The 22,814-nt window shown below is 34.0% G+C and overlaps 1 protein-coding gene across 2 annotated transcripts in view; it reads right to left on the minus strand.

Moving 5' to 3' along the window:
- Window positions 1-17,631, minus strand: part of Dpp10 (Dipeptidyl peptidase 10) — a 110,525-nt gene extending 92,894 nt beyond the window's left edge. For both annotated transcript variants that reach the window (XM_053762092.1, XM_053762091.1), the window contains exon 1: window positions 17,423-17,631. The gene's annotated coding sequence lies outside the window, so the exon portion shown is untranslated. The remainder of the gene's footprint in view (window positions 1-17,422) is intronic.
- Between the last annotated feature and the right edge of the window lie 5,183 nt (window positions 17,632-22,814).

A 22,814-nucleotide genomic window follows, 5' to 3' on the forward strand; every position in this document is an offset into this window, starting at 1 on the left:
AACTTGTGGGTACTATGACATGCTTCGCCAAAAATATGGCATGTAAATATAAGTGTGTTTTAATAAATTTATATCTATGAATTTAATTTAATTATTCTACAATTACTCATAAAAAAAAATAATAATAATCATTGTCATTAAAAATATTAAAATGTCATTAAATATAAAGAATTGTCATTTTCAGATAATAAGTACTAGGTATGTCACAATCAGGTCAAAACTTAATGATAAGAACTTATTCATTTTGTGTTCCAAAATTCATTCATGTCATAAAATGAATGATGTAACAGCCATTTTTTCAATTCCGAAATGAATCTCTTTTTTGGCAATTCTCTAATACATTTTGGTATTTTATTATAAACTTTTGTCGCCATAACATAACAATTGTTGCTAAAGAGAGAGGTTCTAGCAGAAATTAACTGTATTACGTATAAACGTTTATTAAAATTAGGACACAGTTTAACAGTATAAGAAAAATATGTTCACTTAAAATGATAATTAGCGCTAAAAAAGTCTTAGTGACTTCTATATTATATGTCAAATTTATCAGCGTCGAACCCTTGTTTAAATTCCCAATAAACAAAATGGCGGATGAAATTCTAAAAATGAACATCTGTTGTCAGCTTGTCTACTGATTTAAATTTCTCTGTAGCTAGCTAGAGTAAAATAAAAATTGTGCTAATTAACCGTTCATTAGTTAAGTGATGCATAACCAGCGTTTATAAGTAAGAAGTAATTACTTAATTACTAATTAAGAAGTTAATAAATAATTACTTAATTAGTTACTAAGATGTTGATTATTTCATATTTGTAAATAACACCGTTAAAATGTTTACCTTACTAAGTTTAAATATCTAGATGATTTTCTTAAGGAGGCGCATGTAATTCTATTAAAATTGTTAATTCTACTATACACAATTTAATCTTTAGATAAAAATAAAGAAAGTACAGTCGCAATCAGTTGCAAGTTAACTTGTTTACGGTCGAAGTTCTAAACTACGATCATTAAATTTAACTGTTCGTTGCAACTCTAACGAAGCACCGATTCTCTGCATTTTTAAACTTAATCCGATTCGAGGGTATAAATCTCAGGTTCGTGAATTACTACTAACTGAATTACTAATAACTAGCAACTCGACCCGGCTTCGCTCGGGTAAAAACACAAAAAAATATAGGTTAAATCTTCCTCAGAAATCACACTGTCTTAAAAAGTCCCTATCATAGCAAATCCGTTGCTAAACATACACAGAGACAGACAAAGCGTAGTGACTTTATTCTATTCTATAACATTTTTGCGGTGTGTGGTTGCTGCTATCGAACACTATTCTAAATTCTCTTAAATGGCGAATAAGGGATATTAAACTTCTGATAGGCAACGACAGCATTCCCAAATCGACTCAACCAATCTTCTTGAAATTTTGCATATATGAAGTACGGAAAAGGATATACCTTTCGTCCCTGAAAAATAACTTCTCCTGTAAGAAATACACGCGGGTGAAGCCGAGGGCTGAAGCCAGTATACAAATAAATACTTATTATCTTCTAAAAAACGTTGACAGTTTTTGACCAATTAATCCTCATGCAAATATAATATACAACATAAACTCGTATTTATTCATGCGAACGTAATAATAAACCATATTCATAGAAATACAATGTTCATTCATTTGTAAAAGATCTATTATTCTATAGCGAATCAAGACCGGTGAAGCGCCATGCAGTTTTAGGTAGATAGTATTGTTTGAAAGTAATTGATTGGGCAGGATCAGACTTGGGTGAAGCCAATTTTGTTTGAGATCTGTAAGCCTACCATCAACTTTTACAGAACGATTCCAATGCAACTCAGTTCAATTTAGGCACCTAAAATGAATCGCATTCATACAAAAAATTGAGTCGATGGTACGAATTTGCGATGCCGTTCAGTTTAGGTCGCGTTAGTGGATCGCGTTAAGATGATGGTAAGGCCCTGTTTTGTTATGTATGCAATTTGCTGTTCTTCGCTACAATATTGTATACTATTATATAACTTTCTTTCTTAGCTACAATATTGCTAATAAAAATAATAAACGTAACAAAAATGAAATATAATAAGCGAAGCGCACCCGTTTTGAAGAGCACAAACTACTTTTAGCAACTAAAAAGTTCGATGATTAGCAAAGATGTGCTTCAAAACGGGTGCGCTCTGAGGAATACCTGGAAATTTCAATTTAGAAAGTGAAGTTCAAACAAAAATTCATCATAAGTATTTGAATAAAAAGTATTAAATTTTTCCACGAGAAATTACAATTTCAATGCCATTTTAACTACAAAAATGGCATAGAAATAGTAATTTCTCATGGAAAAATGTAATACTTTCTATTTAAATACTTATGATGGGCTTGTGGCGAAGGGTATCCGCCCTGGAACATGAAATCGAAAACGGTGGCCACCGAAATCCGTTTAGTCAACATGACCATTGTATAATAGGAAACTATTACTTTCTGATAAATTTCTCTATCTAGTGCAGCATAACTTGTCAATCTTCAATTAATTTAAGAACGAGATTCTTGACGATGGACTATTTTCCATTCTACTCAGTTTCCTGCCACAGATTTTACCTCCCTATACTTTCACCTTGTCCCTAAGAAATAAAACAAATCGTTAAAAATGTGACGATGTCGATAGTGATACGGCATTAATAAAAAATGCTAGTATTATAAATGCTTGTTTTTCACACAATCTTGTTATGACGCCAAACTCGCAACCAAACCCGCACTAAAGCCACAGACTGAACTTTGTGACACTGGAGCGTGCGAATACTGAAACACGTGCGAAGTTCGTAAGCCACTTATCCTAATGGGCAAACACGCTGATTACGGAATATTGGGGATATGCGAACTTGGAACATGGAGTTTAATAGCTCTGGTCAAACAGATGATGTAACTTGAAGTGACACTTTGTATTCGGTGATTTGTAATAATTTTAAGACCGTTTTACACTTAGGACCTGTAATCATCGCTGATAAAGTATCTGATAATAAAAATATATAATATACCAGCTCAATCGCGTAGTGGTTAGCGCGCTCGGCATGTGATAGTGCGGTTAAGACACTCTGACAATGGTCGGTCGTTGGATGGGTAACAAAGAAGTTTTGTCTTGAGCTCCTCAGTGCTTCAGAAGGCATGTAAAGCCGTTAGTCCCGGTTGTATTTGCAGTCGTTAAAACTAATCAATCCGCAATGGGTCCCCGTGGTGGTCATGGCCTACACTCCTTATCCATCGATAAGGAAAACCAGTGCCCCAGCAGACGTTTAAATGGCTGTTAATGATGATCATGAACATTTCAAACAGATAACAATAACCTAAGATAGCATTGGATACGTCTAACTGGCCAATCACATCAGACAGATTTATCTAGCAGGTTAGTTTATCAATCGGATCACAATATGATATTTATATACATAGTGATGAAATTGGCCATTAGCTGTTGGCAAATAAATGCATATGTAATAAGGTGTTAGAAAAAAAGCACTCCATATTCATACTCCATAATTCGTATAAGAAGCGCTCCCAAGCACAACTTAGTGTATTAAATATATTTCGTGTAAAACAGACCTAATCAAATCTACCTAAAAATTCTGGAAGAAATTGCATTTGCAATAAGTCCACTTTTGCACTCATTTAAGTTTGAACACCTTGTTGTAACTTATGACACCTTAGTAACTGGTGCAATAAAGAGTTCATCTATCTCTCTTTATATCTACCTGAAGAGATGAACCTACTTATGTAGATAATACCTACTCGAGTCCACTTCAGAGACGAGGGACCAAGGGTACAGCGGAATAAATTATACTATTTGCATTTAATTTGGCAGACAATACGTAGTCATGTATATACTCTATTATCATTAGGACGTAATATAGAAATATTGTTTTAGGATCCCATAATGTTTAAGTACCACTTACCTTACTTTGTTTTATGATAAAATGATGTAAGGAGAATGGCGACGGTAAAACGGCATCTACTCGTACTACTTACTATATTTACTACTACTATATATTCATCAAAAAAACTACTAAGCTAACATAAATATATCACTAATATGGATTGTGACGTGGAAACATCTGCTAAGAAAGGACTTTTGGAAATTTAAACACTTAGGGGGCAAAATAGGGGTTGCAAGTTTTACTTTATTCTTTGTTGGAAGGCAAATGAAAATAGGCGGAGCCGCGGGCAAAAGCTAGTAATAATATAAAGATACACAAATAGTATATCATATGTCTCTCTGTCTTACATTTGCATTTGGGGATGAGACATCGCGAGCCCAAGGTCAACTTAAAAAAATATATATTTTACAACCCTGCCCAACGTCTATTCCTTGGCAATGGTCCTATTCTAGGGCGGTACCACACACCACATATATTGTAATTGCAACACCATAAGTAAAAGGAAATATTTCAAAACGCAGCATTTCCGAACATCCCGCAGCGTCTAATTAAACGCTTTAAAACAATGGCCGGTACAAATTACTGGCAACATTTCGCGCTGTTGAAAAAAAAAATAATTGAATTTCCCGCTGTGGAAGATGGTAATGGCGTTATTTGTAACTCACAATGGATTTTTTCGCCCTTAATACGTTGAAAACCGAATTATTAATTAGGCCTGAATTCTGCCCTGTATTTTTTACTGTGAGGTAAAACAGACGTTACGTGGATTGTGTAAGGTAGGTTTTAGTATGGCAAGTTAATTTCGCGGTCCATTTGTTCCTCACATAAAATCACGTAGGTGCCTAACTCTGCGTCCTAGCTAAGCAACAAATGCGACAAGACAGCGCGATACGATAATATCAACTGGTATGTACATGTTGCTTCCACTGGTATGTACATTGCATCCCAATTCCACAAATAAGCTCGCTATCCAACCTCATGTGGCTTTCGAGTTTTTTTACTCTTGGCTCTGTCTACCCCGTACGCGATTAAGACATGGTACTGTATCTATCCCTCTCTCACCTGAGCCAGTCATTCATTGAAGCTCTGCAGGGGGCCGATTCCCTTCTTATTCTTTTCCACTTTGCACAATCTTCTGCATTCTTAGATGATAGACCATTGGCATGCATATACTCCTTGGCGACATCATTTACTTACAAGTGACCTGTGTTATATATCCCCGAATCCATTCAAACACGCGTAGCGCGTAGTAAAGTCGTGTCGTAGCTTAGTTAGGACGCCGGTAAATGGCTAACGAGGAATACACGTTAACAATCTACTGGGATGTGTAATGGAGGTACGGTTTATCTGCAAAGGAGATGCGTCATCATGGTCCATTAAAAAAACGGTCAAGCGCGAATCAGATTATCGCGTATCATTGAGTATAAATATAAAATGGCCTGTTCCTATCGCACTTCACAATATTGGACATTAACAGAACAAGACAAAATATTTTTCGTATCCGACAATATTTATTGGAAACCTTGTAAACTACTATAAAACTTGTTATCACCGTAAAACACCGTTGGATTTTGGGTACACTACAATAAAACCGTTCAAAAGCGATTTTTTGGGGATTCCAATGACGTCAGCGATATTCAATACGATTTTATGGATTAGCATTATGCCGGCTATACACTACAGGCTAACAGTACGCCGAACTTTGGCGCATTAGACGTTCATTTCCTATTTTGGCAGTCGTGTAAAGTTCAGCTGAATAACGTGATAACACATAATCCTCGGATCTCGTGTTGAAACTACGCCATTCAAACAATTCTAAGTCAGCATCATTACCGGACCATTGAATAAAAGATTTGTAAATGTCACTGCTGCGAGGAACAATGCAGTGAGGCAAAACATGAATTATTTATATCTCATCTCCCGCTCACTCACCAGTCTCCTGTGAGCTGTCATCTCGCTCGCTCAGGTCGGGTAAATAGTGGTGATGCCCAAGTGATGAAATGTTTTTGTTAAGACCTAAGTCGTTTATATTGAGAAATATGAATAGTTTGTGCTATTTTTGTTGATTGATAGTTGAAGCAACAGCAATAGTATCGATTGGCTATCGATTCAAAACGAGACTGCACTTTTTCTTTCTTTCTTATCGTCAAGGATATACGAACCAATGGACTAACAACTAGAGATGGCGACGACCGTGCGAAGTGGAGACGAAGAAGTGGGAAAGCGGACTTCGACGCTCAACGGCTGAGGAAGAAACGGGTAAAACGCTCAGAAGAGAGAAAGAGAGACTTATTTCTTTCTTTTGACTAAGGTCTAGTCCCCAAGACTCCGGCGAGTCAAAATATTTCAGTATTCCAATATCATACATACGGTTGGATGTCCAAACGTGGCCGATATCTCATTACTGCCTAGACCGTCCCGGCTTCGCTCGTGTAAAACCATAGTAAATTATACACATACCTCAAGAATCACACCCGAATCAAAATCCATTGCGTAGTTTTTAAGATTTAAGCATACATAGGGACAGACTAACAGCAGGAAGCGACTTTGTTTTACACTATGTAGTTATAGTGATTATTTATCCACTCAGCACTTATCTGGCGTAATAAACGAACTCTCCTTTATTACACAGATTGGTCATAATTGCCATATAAAATGGCGATACATTACGAACAGATAGGCGTAAGAGCCGCAAAAATATTATACGACCCATTTCATCGAGTAATAACCGACCAACTTCGGAAGGGCACATAAATTGTATCGATAAAATTATCGCGTATAAGTCTATAACTTGATATTTTTTAGGGAAACACATACACACACACACAGACACACACACACACACACACACACATTCATTTAAAAGAAGAGCCATGCCCCATTACTCAATATTTTTTTTGTGTTATTTTAATTTAATGTAATGTATAATTGTAATTCAAAGTTATGTTGTAAACACATAAATTATTATTTTGAGTTGGTCTAAAATATTATTTTATTGAACTTATACTAAAAAAGAAATACAAGCAATCGACTTCAAAAACTATGCGCGCTTACCAACTCGTCGCCTCTTGAATTATGAGCGAAGTTCCGAATAGTCGTATGTAAGTGTGGGACCTTGTATTTGTTTGTGACATTTAAATGTGTGTGTGTGTCTCAAACTTCCAAACAGACTTCATCGAGTATTTTGTACAAGATTTTATTAAGAGTTAAATATGAATTGAATACGAAAAAGAAAATGTGTTATTTGCATATTTTTGTTTAATCCTCAAATGTACTTGTCAACTTTGACAACTTTTAACCTGTACGCCGCTTATGGCATATGTAGCGTTGTTCTGTGCGGGTTAAAGTTAATGTCGACGTTGTGCAACGCACCCTAAATCTACCTTAACCTTTCTTCTTAATAAAATATTATTCATTATCATCATCGACAGCTTATTTCTATATTGTTTAACATTGAAGCCTTACGCATATCGTTTTCCGTACAATTATTTTCTAAAAATGAGAAGTAACTTCTTCCAGCATTTAAGAATGTCTATAAATAACTCCCTCCCGTAAACATAATTACCATATTGTTGACTTAGACCAAATATATCTAGAAAAGTTTAGTCGTAACGAGCCAAAAATAGTTTTTACTCAAATACTAGAACCACCATGCTTTGAAATAAATACTACTCAACGAAGAAAATGCTAGCAGAATTTTGTTATGAAAAAGGACTTTATGTAATTATAAACTAGTTCTACCCGTGTACCTAATTTTGTCGAAATCCGTCTAGTGGATTATGCGTGGATGAGTAACATACAAGCACACATCAAAACATCCACATGCTTTGTACAAACGTCATAAATCAAAAGAATAAGTACAAGCGTTGACAAAAATGATGGTACAGTCAACCTAGACAAATTTATTGCAAACTCGCCGCTATAACGACGTGCGCGGCGGCGCCGACATAGGTCGACGGGTTCATGCAGGGTAACTTGGTGGGCTGTTGACTGTATGAAGGATAGAGCGTTCTACGCTACGATTTGTAGCTTATCGTAGGTATTTCGTAGCTTTATCGTAGCCATTTCGTAGCTCGTATGTAGCTTTGCTACGAACCTAAAATCATGGGAATATTTCACAGTGCTAAAAATAGTGTTCGATAATGTTTATCACGCGATTTTAATAGTTACAATAATAAAAGTAGAAAATATTTTAGAATAAAATAACTATTAAAAGGCGGGTTGGTGTCATAAAAGGTTGAAACTTTGTGGCAAATTGTTACACAAAATAGCGAGTCAAGTGAATACCAAACTGATATAAAAGGTGGGAAAATATAAAGACATAGTCACCCTACTAAAAAGGCGGTCCATCAAGTTTTGTATGTAAATCTCGTAGTAAATAAAATAACTGAAAAACCACGAGTGTCTGTAAGAGATTTATGGATAAGCGGGGTTGGTTCATTGTTATTCTGCAAGGAATCGGAGTCAACAAATAATATCTATTTTGAAGAATTTGTGCGCTCGGCGTTGTAACATATTTATGCTACCCTGACATTTCTTCATATTGTTTAAAATCGCAATTGGAATATGCTAATATTCGGAATATGCTCAAAATGCACGAGAGAAATGCCACAGACAAACTGATAGGCCATGTTTGTGTACAATATACATAAATATACTTCATTCAAGATACTAATAGAATCAGTATAATAATCTCCTGAAGAATTACTATTTCTATGTTCAGAGTACGTAATTTTTATTTTTGTCGTGAAACGTAAAAATAATGCATAAAATCAATCGATTTTCTATTAAGATATTCAATTAAATAGTTTAATTGACTAACTACATGGAATTACATTATATCACGCATTTAAAAATTGTACGGAAAAAATATGTAATTACAAAACATCTGAAGTAGCAAGCGCTTGATAGCCTGCATAATTGAATTTAATGATATTTTTTGCAATGCAGATTTTACAACCAAACATTTTTAGTTTTTTTACTACCAAGCAGGCAAACAGGCATGCGGCCGACCTGATAGTTACTACACATTAATACACAACGCGCGTTGCCTACTTTGTGGCCTAGGTTCTTTCCCACAGTACCCTCTCACCCTTGAATGAAACTGGAATGCAACAATAAAAGCACTGCTGTTTGACGGCTGAAATACATGATTTATTTCATAAATAGTGTCTAACAAAGAATAAAACATACCCAACATAATACACTTATTCGTGGATTCGTATCAAAATATACTTTTCAAAAGATACTTTTCCAAAATGGATTCCGTGTTATGAATATCGAATGAATATAATAAGGTTTTCCGGAAAAGTTAAATAGCTGCATAAATCCGGACAGAGCCGGATTAGAGCGGACGTGGAAAATCCGATTCAGCCAACCGGAACCAGTAGAAACCGGTTTAATCCTCCTTCTGCCAGAAATGGCGTCTTAGAAAATATTTACGATCACGTTTAAAAAGTACCAGGAATATTTGAGTGGCTTGTAAGTGGATAGCCCAAGGGTCCTGGTACGTGAAAATTTCGGGACTAATATAAATAATGATATACAAAATAATACCAAATTGCCAGGTTTTAATACTAAAGTTTAAAAATATTTTGATTCGCTGGAGTGCGACGCAGATTACGCATAAAATTAGCTTGATATAAGTAAAACATCCACCATCTAAATAAACTTGTTTGAAATCAAATCGAATTCCTTATGTTAACACTGATACATGTGGACGTGACGTTTTTTTTAGATTTTGGAAACAATATTTATTTAACCGTCTTCCTTAAAATCCGTCTTAGACGTCGATCCAAAGTTGACAGCGTTAATATCACTAGAAACTGTAGCTCCCAAAACAATTTCGCGTTTGTTTCTCATTGCTTTCCTTATAAGGAAGTTATTGACGACCTCGGTGGCGCAGTGGTAAGGTTCTTGCCACTGAACCGAGAGGTCCCGGGTTCGATCCCCGGTCGGGTCATGATGGAAAATGATCTTTTTCTGATTGGCCCGGGTCTTGGATGTTTATCTATATACGTATTTGTTATAAAATATAGTATCGTTGAGTTAGTATCCCATAACACAAGTCTCGAACTTACTTTGGGGCTAGCTCAATCTGTGTGATTTGTCCTAATATATTTATTTATTTATTGTACAAATGTCCGCATTCCCGCGATATGAGCTGCGTCGTTTGTCATTTAGCCAGGGCCGGATTGAAGCAGTGTAGATAAGAGACTAGGGGCCCCAGGGCCATGAAGAAAAAAAACATATATCAGTAACAATGAAATGGCAAGTAAAACGCAAGTAAAATAGTATAATGATAAAAAAAAACGAGTGGTGGACGAGAAGAAACGAGAGTGAACTTCTACGTAGTAACTACAAACATCCATATCAAAGTCTGCGTATAACATAACACACCTTTAGGTCTATTAATTAATTAATAATATTAGTGTGCTGAGAAAAATAAATATTATTTTTGGTACTTTTATTTATGTGTGTAATCGATACTTTCAGTGTACCTCATTTCGTAGTAGTATCATGAAGTCGTCGAATTCAATTAAATCTACGACTATTCTAAAGGTAGTTAATATGCTTTGGTGTCAGGAAATGGGTTAGTGCCCCGAGTACTGCACACAGTCTAGGGGGCCCAACGTATTAAATCCGGCCCTGTGATATGCCAAGCCATTTTGTGTTATTGTATCTTGACTCTACTGTGTTTTGAGGTTAGGTAGAATTGCTTTGTAGGCTGTATGCTAAATAATAAATATATGTGTGTATGTTTTTTAAGGAGCACGCACAAGTCAAAGTTATGATAAATTTAACATTCCGGAAAAATATATAAAAATACCTTTGAGACTGGCCGCCTGTCTGACGTTGACTTCTTTGAGAATATAGTTGTTGCCGAGACTCTTTATCTCATAGTCGGAATGACATCCACGACAGAATATGGACTGGTCCTCTTCTATGATACTCACTTTTTTATAAATATAATAGGTAGTTACTTAGTGTACTGGCTCGGCGACCCAGATAGGATCTTTGCCTCCGATAGTAGAAATTTCCACACTTTTCTATTTTAAAATATACTATGATTTTAATTACTATACTGTATCTAAAAATGCTATATTTAGTATACTAAAAGTCAAACTATACCGATGTTAGTAATAATTATTCTTATTAATATTATAAAAATATTTATTAATCTAAGAACAATAATTATAGTGGTCTTCATGGCAGTAATAGATTTTTGTCTAACTACCGGATGGAATTTGATGCAGTTTTCACAGTTGTATATCAGATGATCTAATTTAAAATCTGTTATAGGTTTAATCGTGATGCGTTGCTTAGAACCCAAAATATGGACAATGATAATTTACGAGCGGACGCAAGAAAAAAACGCGGGCAAAGTCGCATAAACTAGTATTTTATATTAACACCAGCTTTAGCCCGCGGCGTCGCCCGCGTGAGTTCCCACGGGAACATTTGTTTTTCCGGGTTAAAATGTCCTTCTCCACACTTCAAACTACATACGCAAAATTTCAAAAAGATTGCATAAGCAGGTAAAGCGTGAAGAGGTAACAAACAAACTTACTTTCGGTTTTATAATATTAGTTAGGATAATATTAATTACATTGATGTTGTTTATGTCTGGCTCTAGAGGTTGGAAAGTTAGACTCTTGATAAGTTTGAAACCACGAAATACTTAGTAAATAACACGGCATACCTCCAGCGTTCCTCCGAGAACCGCTGTCTTGACGCACTAATGAATATGTATCGGGATTGTGGAGTGTGGTAACTTATAGATTATGTAGTACAGTTGATAACATTTAATCTACACAATTTCTTTGCAAAATCGCTGTTATAACTGGCACATAGATACTCATGTCTGGCGAAAAGGAAGATGGCTGTACATCCATCATTGTCTTCTAAAAAAATGAAAACCAAAAACCGCATACATGAGTTAAGATTTATGGGAATATTCAAATTTAAGTAAATTTAAAGTAAAGACTCTATGTGGAAAAAATCGAGGTAAATACGTGTTAAAATCCTGTAAAACGCTATAGAAATTTAAAATATCAAAAGCTATTATAATTCCAAATTGCAATAGCTTTTTACAGGATTTTAACACGTATTTACCTCGATTTCTTCCACATAAAGTCTGTCTTCAACAATTTAACTCGTTTCCCTGAACAACCCCATCAATATTAATTAATCTATTAAAATTCAATCAAAATCAATTGGAATTCGAAAAAGGTTAGTATAGTAGTAGTTAGGTAGGTTTCTAAGACATGAAGGGGCGGACGTTCATTGTTAGAGCTTCCAGTGTTTCTTGTAACTATGGGAAGTGAATATGAGAAGTTTTCTTAAGATACATAATAGATATATAGGTATAGAGGCGTGTGGTTTCGCCCCAGAAAGAGAACACTCCATATCCTCGCGTGCAGATCGTATAAGACAACTAAGAGACATGGCAACTGACTGGCCACAATAACATTCTCAAGGAGTTGACGTACGACCAGAGTTGACGTCTAGCAGGCAGCCGATTACAAAATCACAGACGAATCTTTGAAATTTTAACATTTAATTTTTTACACTGTCCCGGGGCTTCGCGGCATTACAACTCTGAATGAAACCGAGAACATGCAAGGACGATAAAAATAAACAGCAGTATAGTTTAAATTAAATAGCTGATTTAAAAAAAGCTATTTTTAGATCTTCGCAACCCTATCCGAAATTCCGGATAGGGTTGCATATAATACGGTCGGCAGCCCTGTATATACGGGACTTCAGCAACCCTACCTATAGCGTGTATTTCTCAAACAGTACGTGGAATTGAGGAAACTTTTCTAAGAACTGCTTACAATCGTATCGATTCTCCAATCGCAGTTTACAACCATGTATTCGATTAATCTGTGTCAACTTAAAAGTATTAAAATTTAAGTCTCATCGATAATTCGAAGTAATTTCAATTATCGTTCATTAGTGTGTCGTAACATTGATGATGCCCGCGATGGACTTTACGGATAACGATTAAGTGTATTACACTTTTTTCACATGTAGTTTTATCCCACTACTGGGTAAAATCCTCCCCTTTCTTTTTCTAGATTATTATCTAATAAAAAAATGTTCAATAAAGCATATCCACGCAATAAATCCACGTCAAAAAAGAATAAGTTTTCAGTACCCGAGTACTAATCTAGTCACGAATGTAAAATGGCGCGTGCAGCATGCAGATAGGTAAATATTGAGTTTCTTTTGTTTCCAATTTCAGTATCCGGTTCCGTTCCACTATTTTAGCTTTCAAATTGAAAATGTTGAAATTTTGTTTTTTGCATAGAAAACATAGCAATAGTCATTTCTTGATTTGCTGACGATGAGATTTATTCTAAAATAAGAAAACGTGCAGAAATGAAATGAAAATATCTAAGTTTATTTGTGTTAAATATATATATATATATATATATATATTCCTTTTATCAGCACTTGATCACAATCATAATATGTTTCAGTATACCTTTTGACCATGTACTTTATTGTGTACTTACATTGTTATATTACTAATAAAAAATTATACATAAATTTATATTTAAAAAATGGTAAGTCCTGGCATAATAAGGACCAACACTGTTTGAATGAGTTTCTTTTGGCATTTCTTCTCAGCAGTGGTCGTTCCGAAATGCTAGTAGTTTGTAGCTTTGGTAAACATCATTTAATTTAGAATATGACGTGAAAAAGTGCCTGTGAAGGCCTAATTTCTGAATAAATGATTTGATTTTGATTTCATTTTGCCCGATTTATAAGTTATTAGTTCATATAAGTAATTGATATAATGGCAGACAGAAGTGCAGTACACATTTACAAAGTTGCCAACTACAAAGTAAATGGCATTAACTATTCAACAGATGCACTTTATTTCACCACCTTGCCTCTGTTTGTTCATAGTTGCCTGGTGGAAAATGCCATATGGTGTTAAATTAAGTGTACGTGATTGAATGTTCTTAAATTGATGATTTTGTGCAATAAAATAAATAAATACATTTTTACCAAAACGGCACGTCTTCGTATGGTTTATTGAAATCCTAAAACTTTACATCAATAATTAATATTCTCAATATGTGTATTATCTTGTACCTCCATAGTTTTCACGATCTGTAACATATTATAAGAAGTGCAAGTAAAAATCTTCAACTTTATCTTGTGTTTCGTATCGACTTCACATCATCTCCTCACATTCCTAGACCCAAAATTGTTTCAGAAGAACCTAGCCTAGAACTATTAGCCGCACACTAACGCCACCATCACATTTCTATCAATTTATTTTTGATAAATTTCTTAGCGAAAAATAAAAAATACTTTCACAGATTATGGCCATAGAACTTTAGTAGAAAGCAGGTATTATAGTTTTCTATATAATACAATGTGGTCACAGTTGACTGAACATTGTCGATTTAGTCAATTGTGACTAGAATGTGTTATGGCAAACTAAAATACTTTCTAATTATTTTTTATGTAGTGTGGTAATATTTTTTTATTTTTCGCTAAGAAATTTATCAAAAAAAAATTGATATATATATATTTTTTCAAGAAATAAAAGAAACTGATACAAACGTTGGCGCAACATAGCGCCTTAAGCATACCGACACCAAAGCGTTTATCGATTTTCTTTCATACGATTTTGATGGATCGTTCCTATTTACGCGGAGCAAAGAAAATGATTCTAACGATCAACATCTGCAAGGTTTAAAATATATTTTTTAAAAGAACCCAATCTTTGTAAGTGATAAGTTTGCAAGCTTCATTTGGCTGAGGTTGATATTTAGGTTCCGTTTAGTTAACAAGGTCTATTTTTATTACGATACTGGTGGCATAAAAGAAATATTAACTACAATAATAAAATAATGTTATGAAAATGTAATGATTGCGAGTGTTAAATTTATTAATATTTTACAATAAAAAATACTTTGCTGACTGAATAGCAAAAATATATGACAAAAATAAAATAACCTTAAGCATATATTTTTAGTACTTCACAAAGTGCTAAGTACTTATTATGTGCTATTAAATTGACGATATCTATATTTTAGTATAAAATGAGCCATTATAAAAATGTTCAATAAAGCTCATTAAAACGTTAAGTCCGACATAACAAAAAATAACCAATATTATACATATATGTATAATACATTATGAATCCTGCTTTCTTTGCTCTATCAGAAATTCAGAGGAGGCGAGGAGGTAGCGAACAAATGCTATTATTTCTTTACCATGTTTGAAAAATTATTCTTTTCCTTTTTTGCCTTCATATTGTCGAAATACCCTAATATGTTCACAAAATATTCCTTTTAGGGCGCAAGAAAAAGCCTTTTTACATTTCGACTTCCATTTTTAATACAGAACGAAGTTGACTTCAAAGCCCAATGAAAACTCGACTTTACTGGAAGCAAAAAACTATTCTCTGTGTTGTGCACCCGAGTAAACTTAATTGCATCTTGCCACTTCAAATTTATGGCAGCCTGGTAGCTGCGAGAGGGGTTGGGTCGTTTTTCACACGCCGTGTTTCCTACAGGAAGCAATTACGACCATATACGGACTTTGAGCTGTGTGAACTCAGTACTCTCTCTAAATTTACATAATTTCTGCTGCCCTAGTATTTTACGTTTAGTGGTAAGCAAAGCTATCAACATGGTTCAACTTTGAACGGTTATAAATAGGTTCCATTAGTGAAATTGCTTTTAAAATTAATAAACACAATCATCCAAGCTACCTACTCAAGAAAATTGAAAGTGGTGTGACCGAACCAAACTCAAATCTGGGTTGATTTTGTATGAGTTTACTGTAGTGATCATAGATAAAAGAAATATTACTTTTATTTATGGTAGTGATAGAATTGTGAAATTTGGTATGATAAAGATCCCCGTGCAAACATTTTTTTATAAATCAACCCCCAAATGACTATGGTCATGGGGTCTGGGGGGTGTGAAAGTTTGAACGAAAACTCATGTCTGTTCCGCTTTCGCAGAGAAATTTACGCTGGCGAAACTACGGGCAAATGCTTGTAGATTAATAAATAAGAAAAATAAGGGCATTCAACCCGTCCCATAGGTCGCACAAGTACATAAAAGAAGTATAGAAAAACAAATTGATTCAAACGCCTTCCGTTAGAATCCTTAAAACCTGTATAGACAAGGAAATAGAGTCCTTAAAATTTGTAGAGACATTTGAAAACAGTTAATATTTTGCATTATAATAAAGTGCCATCCGAAAGTGGTTCCTTAATTTTGTTACAAAGTTTTCGGGGCCGAACTCAGGCGTATTATTTTTAGTCAGCAAAATTCTCGAGTCTTTTCGGGGCGACTTTTTTCAATGTTAATTATAAAGTTTTATAACACACTAGCGGCCCGTCCCAGCTTCGCTCGGGTATATAATAAATTGTAAACCTTAACCTTGCTCTTGAATTACTCTATCTATACATTGGGACAGACAAACAGCGGGAAACGACTTCATTTTTATACTATGTAGTGATAGTGATAGTGAAGAAGAGAACGTTGACAATGGCTATATATTAATCAAATCTTACTAATATTATAAATGCGAAAGTTTGTGAGGATGTGTATATGTTTGTTACTCTTTCACACAAAATCTACTGGACAGATTGTTATGAAATTTGGTACACAAGAAGAATATAAGTTGGGATTACACATAGGCTGTTTTTTATCACGAAATTCCCATGGAAACGAAGGCCCTGGGCGCAGCTAGACATAAAATTAATACTATTAAAAAACAATTGCAAATGAACACAAATAGAACGTAATATATTGACAGTTCACAATATGTTTTAATATTCACAAAAGCCGAAAAGTCGTAAATTAATAAATAAGAATAGAATAAACATTTAGAAATTATTTTCTTGCGTGTTCATTCCCTTGGCAGACATCTAAAATCTATGCTGTAAGAAAGGCAAGTGCATAATATAATATAATAATAAAAAAATTTTATTCAGACTTTTGTCCATTTTTTTTTGTTTTACTTTGGTATAAATACAAAGCTTTAAAATGGTTTTCGGGGTACGTTTCTAACAAGAATGCATTTGTCATGTCCTAGATTATATCCTAGCTAGCTCAAGCAAATATTTGAAGTTATTTTCAAGAATGCAATTACTATTAGACTTATTAAAACTTAATGTCACATACAAATAGTACAAACCTATGTATTTATAAAATTATTTTATAAATATATTTTTTTATTTTATCATAAAATTCGTTTAAACTCTTTTTTTAAATATACAAACTTTTTTAAATTAATCTCGAACTAAGATTTTATACCCCATATATCAATGTCTGTTATCGTTGTGACTGAAATGATGATTTGACCAATGATTAATTTGGATAATAAATAAACTTACCACATAAATTAAGTAAATCATAATATTGTCACATCATTGCCACAAAAGAAACAGGTTATAATCGAAACAAAACTTCTGGAACACGAGAAATAGCATAAATAATGAAAGTGCCTCACCTGGCCAGTGTTCTACCAACAGCCTATTTCAATAACCCTTAATACACCCCTGTACACTCATCACATATATTCAGAAAAAAAAGAAATCCACACGTCAAACCATAGAGTTAAAAATAATTAATTTATATTTTTAAAATTGGTGTTCGATTTTGTCAACGAATTTTCCGATTTTTCCGTTCGGAAACCGGCCACGTTTCGCCGGAGCTCGGTCGGCCGACTGACTGACGTGAGCGAGCTAGCTCGTCGGTTCCCGGTTTTCAGACGATGTTGCAAGCGGGAAAATCGATTTTACATTTTTCCTGGTTTATTGTGGTGCTTTGGTTTAACTTTTAATAAATAGGGTTGTTAATATTGAGATTCGAAACGTTACGCAGCCTTGACGGGGTTATGCCAGCTTTAAAGACAGAATCATATTACTTTTAAGAATAATAAAAACATCCAATCGGGTTTTTTATTATTAGGTACTTACTTTCTTTAATTCCTACATTTTGAACAAAATTCGTTTTATGAATTGAGAAAAATCTAAGAATAAATAGTACTTTGTAATAAAAACAATTTTAGTACTTACCATACTTTTCATAATATCACGGGACAGGAGTAGCATCAGTTCAGTTTATAAAAATTCTAAAACGTAACATTGAAAATGTTAAAAATCTCCCTAATATCTGGGAAATTTTCCCGCCTCATCATCGTGACCCCAAATCCTTTGTGTGGTGTGGAAACTGTGAGCATACTTTCAGTGCTCTATTGTTTTCCGTCTCTTTTTAACATACAATATTTCATATAGCGCTATCCTTTTCACACATTTTAGATGCAAAGTAATGAAATGAATTATAGTGATTAATTAATCAAATGTGGAATGGAATGGAGGAATATAAGATTAATTTTGAATAAGCAGAACGCGACATATCCACATGAGGATATGTTACGACATATACACATATCATGACGGTGGATCTAAGTGTAAGGAGTACAATGTACTTGAGTTCGTGCCTTTATCAAAGCTTACCTTTATCAAACCTTATCAAACCTTACATGCAATTTTCCTGTAAAAAATATATTTTTACTGATATGGTATTTGTAGAAATTACACGTGTAAATACTTGTGACTCGACAAGTGTTACTATTTATTTAGCAAGTACATTTAGAGAAAATATGAGAATAACGGTTATGGCTTAAGTAGAGCTGACAATTGGAACATTTATTAAAATGTTTCCGATATTTGGAATATCGATTTCCGATAGCTTTGTTCATGAATGTGTGAAATGCAGAAATATTTTTATTAATCAGATCAGCAGTTACGGTCTTTGGCGGAACAAAACAAACAAAAACTCTTAGCTTCGTTGTATATTAGTGTATATTTTGGAGTCTACATATGAAAGGAATCCAAACAGAAATACATAAACATAAAATTACAAATTGATCTATAGTTGTCGCAATTCATTATGTCGGCTGCACCGAACTCGGGTAGATGCCGACGAGACTGAATGAACATCGTGTAGTTTGTATTAGAGCTTTTATTTACTGCAATGAAAAGTCAGCAATGGTTCCCAATCCACCAAAGTTAGGCGAACTGTTCAGCAACAAGTGAAGTTGTTCAATACATTGGAACAATACGACATGCGGCACTCATGTACTCTTATCAAATGAAACACCAAACCTAACCAAGTAAATACATATTTTCACAATTTAAGAAGGACCTACATATTCTTTTATAAGCCTCATGTAAAAATAAAGAGTTACAATTACCTTAGCAAATTTCGTCATGTGAAATTTAATTAGTTGACTGCGTTCATAAACTGAAAAGGTTCAAAGCGCCTGACGCTGCCGCCATTACGAGTGGTTCCAATTTCAAATTCGAAATTAAACCATTGCAGAACTTTGAGCAGAGATTTTTCACTAACGACCTGTTTTTGTTTATGCAATTCTAGTATGATTTTTAATAAAAGGTCAGGATTTTTCCGTAGATTCTGAAAGTTACCAAAAAGCATCTATTTCTATGAATTCGTTTAATAAGTTTTTTTACCCGTCTCAATGTGTAATTTTTTCTCGTCATTGGTTTCTTTCATAGAAATGTTACGATTGCGAAGGACACTTTCATTTTATGTCAATCTCTGAAAATAATCTAAATCCATACTGACCAAGTGTACGGAAAATTATGATGACATACAAAACCAGTCCTTGAGAACCTTGAAGAGGGAAATACTTGAACACGTCCACAAGATCCTATTTGTCTTCACTCGACGCCTAAATTTGCATTCAAATTTACAAATTCAAATAAGACTCCTCGTAAAAAAATCCATCAAAATCAGTTGAACAGTTTTAGGCTCTTGGCATAAGGGTTCGTATCGTAAGCCTTCCATATAAGATTTGGAATTTGAGCTTATGGTTTGGATTTTACGATAGCAGTACGATTTTGCTCGTAATAATATGAATATCTGCGATCTGTATGATGTTCACCGTCAGTGTGGAACAGGGAGGGGCATTTGACTTTACATACATACACTTCTTTTCACTAGGAAATGTTCTTTGCAAAGTCAGCGATCACGCACTTTGTTTAGGCCTTTTTGTCACTGTCCAATGAATGCTCTCCAATATGTACCTAAGTAGGTAATTTCTATCCGCTAAGACCCGTCCCATGGTGTATCCACCGACCCTAATCAAACGATAGTAAGCAAAATGTCAGGCCAAAACCGCGTATTTACATAGATATTACTTTGTCGAATTAGGCTAGTGATCAAAGGAGTTCAATAAATCAAGAACTACACGATTTTATAAAGCCAATTGGGTACATGACAAGGTCGAAAACTTATACAAAATATGTGTGCTCTTGATAAAATATATATATGTATATGTAAATATATGATCTTTGTATTAATTCATAGACTGTTACGCTGGATCAAGTTGGTTGGCAAGTCCATTTCGAAAGAACAAAAATAACTCGATCATAATTAAAAAAAAAAAATTGAAACATATTATGAAGTCGTCACCACAAACGCAACAATGTAGCTCTCGAACAAACACAACTTTTTCGCTAAAATATTACTCAATCGTGACATAAAGTTAGAATATCGTTTCATATGGAGCATTTAAACGAGCCCAAAAATTAAAATATATTTTTGTTATATCTTTGAAAGCATTTTCATTATCACAGCATTTTTCACTTGTGTTTCTAATAATACAAGTGCCTTCGAATAGTCACCAAAATACAAATTAGTCATCTACTTATTAAGTTGAAAAGCACATTTTATGTATGGTTTTAAATAGTACCTATTTAACATAGTATTTGAATGTTCCTTTTACATTAGATGGATATTCTACGCTGTATCTACTGAGGATTACCAATCTCGTAATATTAAGGTTACGGTTACGTTGAAGCTATTTTTTAATTAATAAAATAGAAACCATAAAGGCCATACTGCTCGAAGGCGTATGCGTGCACGTTTATTTATGTAATTGCGCATCAAAGATTCGACCGACATATTTAGCTAGTAGTGTTACAATAGAAAAATTATAACAAGAAAGATCTTGCGATACAAACTGGCTACAAGGAAGCTACGAATGTTCTACGAGAAATGGTACGAAATTATGTTGAAATAATGACATGTCACAAACATGATAATGCGAAGCAGACGTTGAGAATATCAGTCAATCTTGAGTCGTGTAATTATTTAAAATAAAACCGGTCAAGTGTGAGTTAAACTCGCTTATGAAAATATCAATCACATTTGAAATTTGAGCCCTTTCATTTGATATTTGATACAAAAACATGTTTCCTAATTTACCTTTCTTTGAAGAAAAAAATATTTACTCTGCACATCTGATTTGGTCCAGTAGATTCGAAGTAAACGAGCGCAAGAGTGAACTATTGATATAAAACAAATAATAAATGAAAATTATTTAGTAAAAAAAATAATTAAATAGCAGACTTTCCCAGGTTATAATCTTATTAGCGATTCGGTAATTAATGCTGATTTTTCATTACGGTAAATAAAAGCATTTATACAAAACTACGCAATGTTCAAGCATTCGCGTCGGTTCATTTGATTAGTTCAAATCATGGAACTCCTTCAAATCTAATTTCATGGCAGTCATAAAACTCTTGTTAAATGCTTTTTATGCCAGCTACATACTGCCGATTATATCATTAACGCCAAGTAGTTCGCCGAATTTTAGCGGATTCGGCATACAGGTTACGGGTTACTGACGACCTCGGTGGCGCAGTGGTAAAGTGCAAATTCAAATTCAAAATTCTTTATTCAATTTAGTGTGATATACATCACTTATTTACGTCTAAAAAATTACTTAAACTAAGTCTACAGCCGGCTTCCAAAGCGCAGGTGAAGAAGAAGCGGAACAAACTTCACCGCTGAGTTCGGCGATAGTGTGTAGCAATTTATATTTCCCCGAGTACCTACTAATTCCATAATATTTCCAAACACGTAGCGCCATCTATGACTTCAATTTGGAACAAAACAAATAGTGACACTGTTCAAAGTCAAAGCAAGGCTCGATACATGCCATGGCGTTCCATGTGTTTCCCGCGCCGAAAGTTCCGTAGGTGTACGACACGAAGTATAGGTACATATATTTCCATGCGTAAAAAAGAGAAAAAACATAGCATTGTATTTATCTTGTCAAAACACGCAAAAGAATAATCTATTAATAAAATATTAAAGTATGCTTTACGTTAAAACATGTCTTGTCTCGTTCTGTCAATGACAACAATTGTAAAGTGCGACAGTGACAAACATACTATAGCTTAAAACATGGTTTATTACAAGAAGTATTCAACTTAAGAATAACTTTGTTAACCCGATAATTAACAAGGTAAAAAATATCTGTTTCGAGCCTTGAATTAATGTGTAGGTTTATTAGCTACTGCGGATACCAAAATTTAGTTTTCGAAACTCATATTATTTAAAAAATCCAATTTTAAACCAGATTGGTTTGTTTATTTATGATATATTGGTTTTACAATAAACAATTATTTTTTCTATTTTAAGAATAAATAGCTTTTTGTTGCTGATGCATCTTTTGATAATTTAATTAATTTAAATCCAATTTATATTATGCAATATTTAACACTTAAAATTAGAAAAAAATGGGAACTATGAATACCAAAAGACATTATGCAAATGTAAAAAGAAATAATTTACCAACATTTTAGGTGTAGATTACATTTTGTCCATCACTAGTACAACTACGATCATGATGCGATCCATGCTGTACTGCTACTATCACTGCGCAGTCAACTTTTAAAAACCATTTGTGTTTTTCAAAATACATACTGTTCAATATTTCACTATCTCAAATACAAAAATAAAGAAGTGATTTTTCATTTCCAAATTTCATATAAAATCCTATAATAATTATGGATTTTATCCGGACA

This window comes from Plodia interpunctella, chromosome 22 (genome assembly GCF_027563975.2).
Source record: "Plodia interpunctella isolate USDA-ARS_2022_Savannah chromosome 22, ilPloInte3.2, whole genome shotgun sequence".
Classification (NCBI taxonomy): domain Eukaryota; kingdom Metazoa; phylum Arthropoda; class Insecta; order Lepidoptera; family Pyralidae; genus Plodia; species Plodia interpunctella.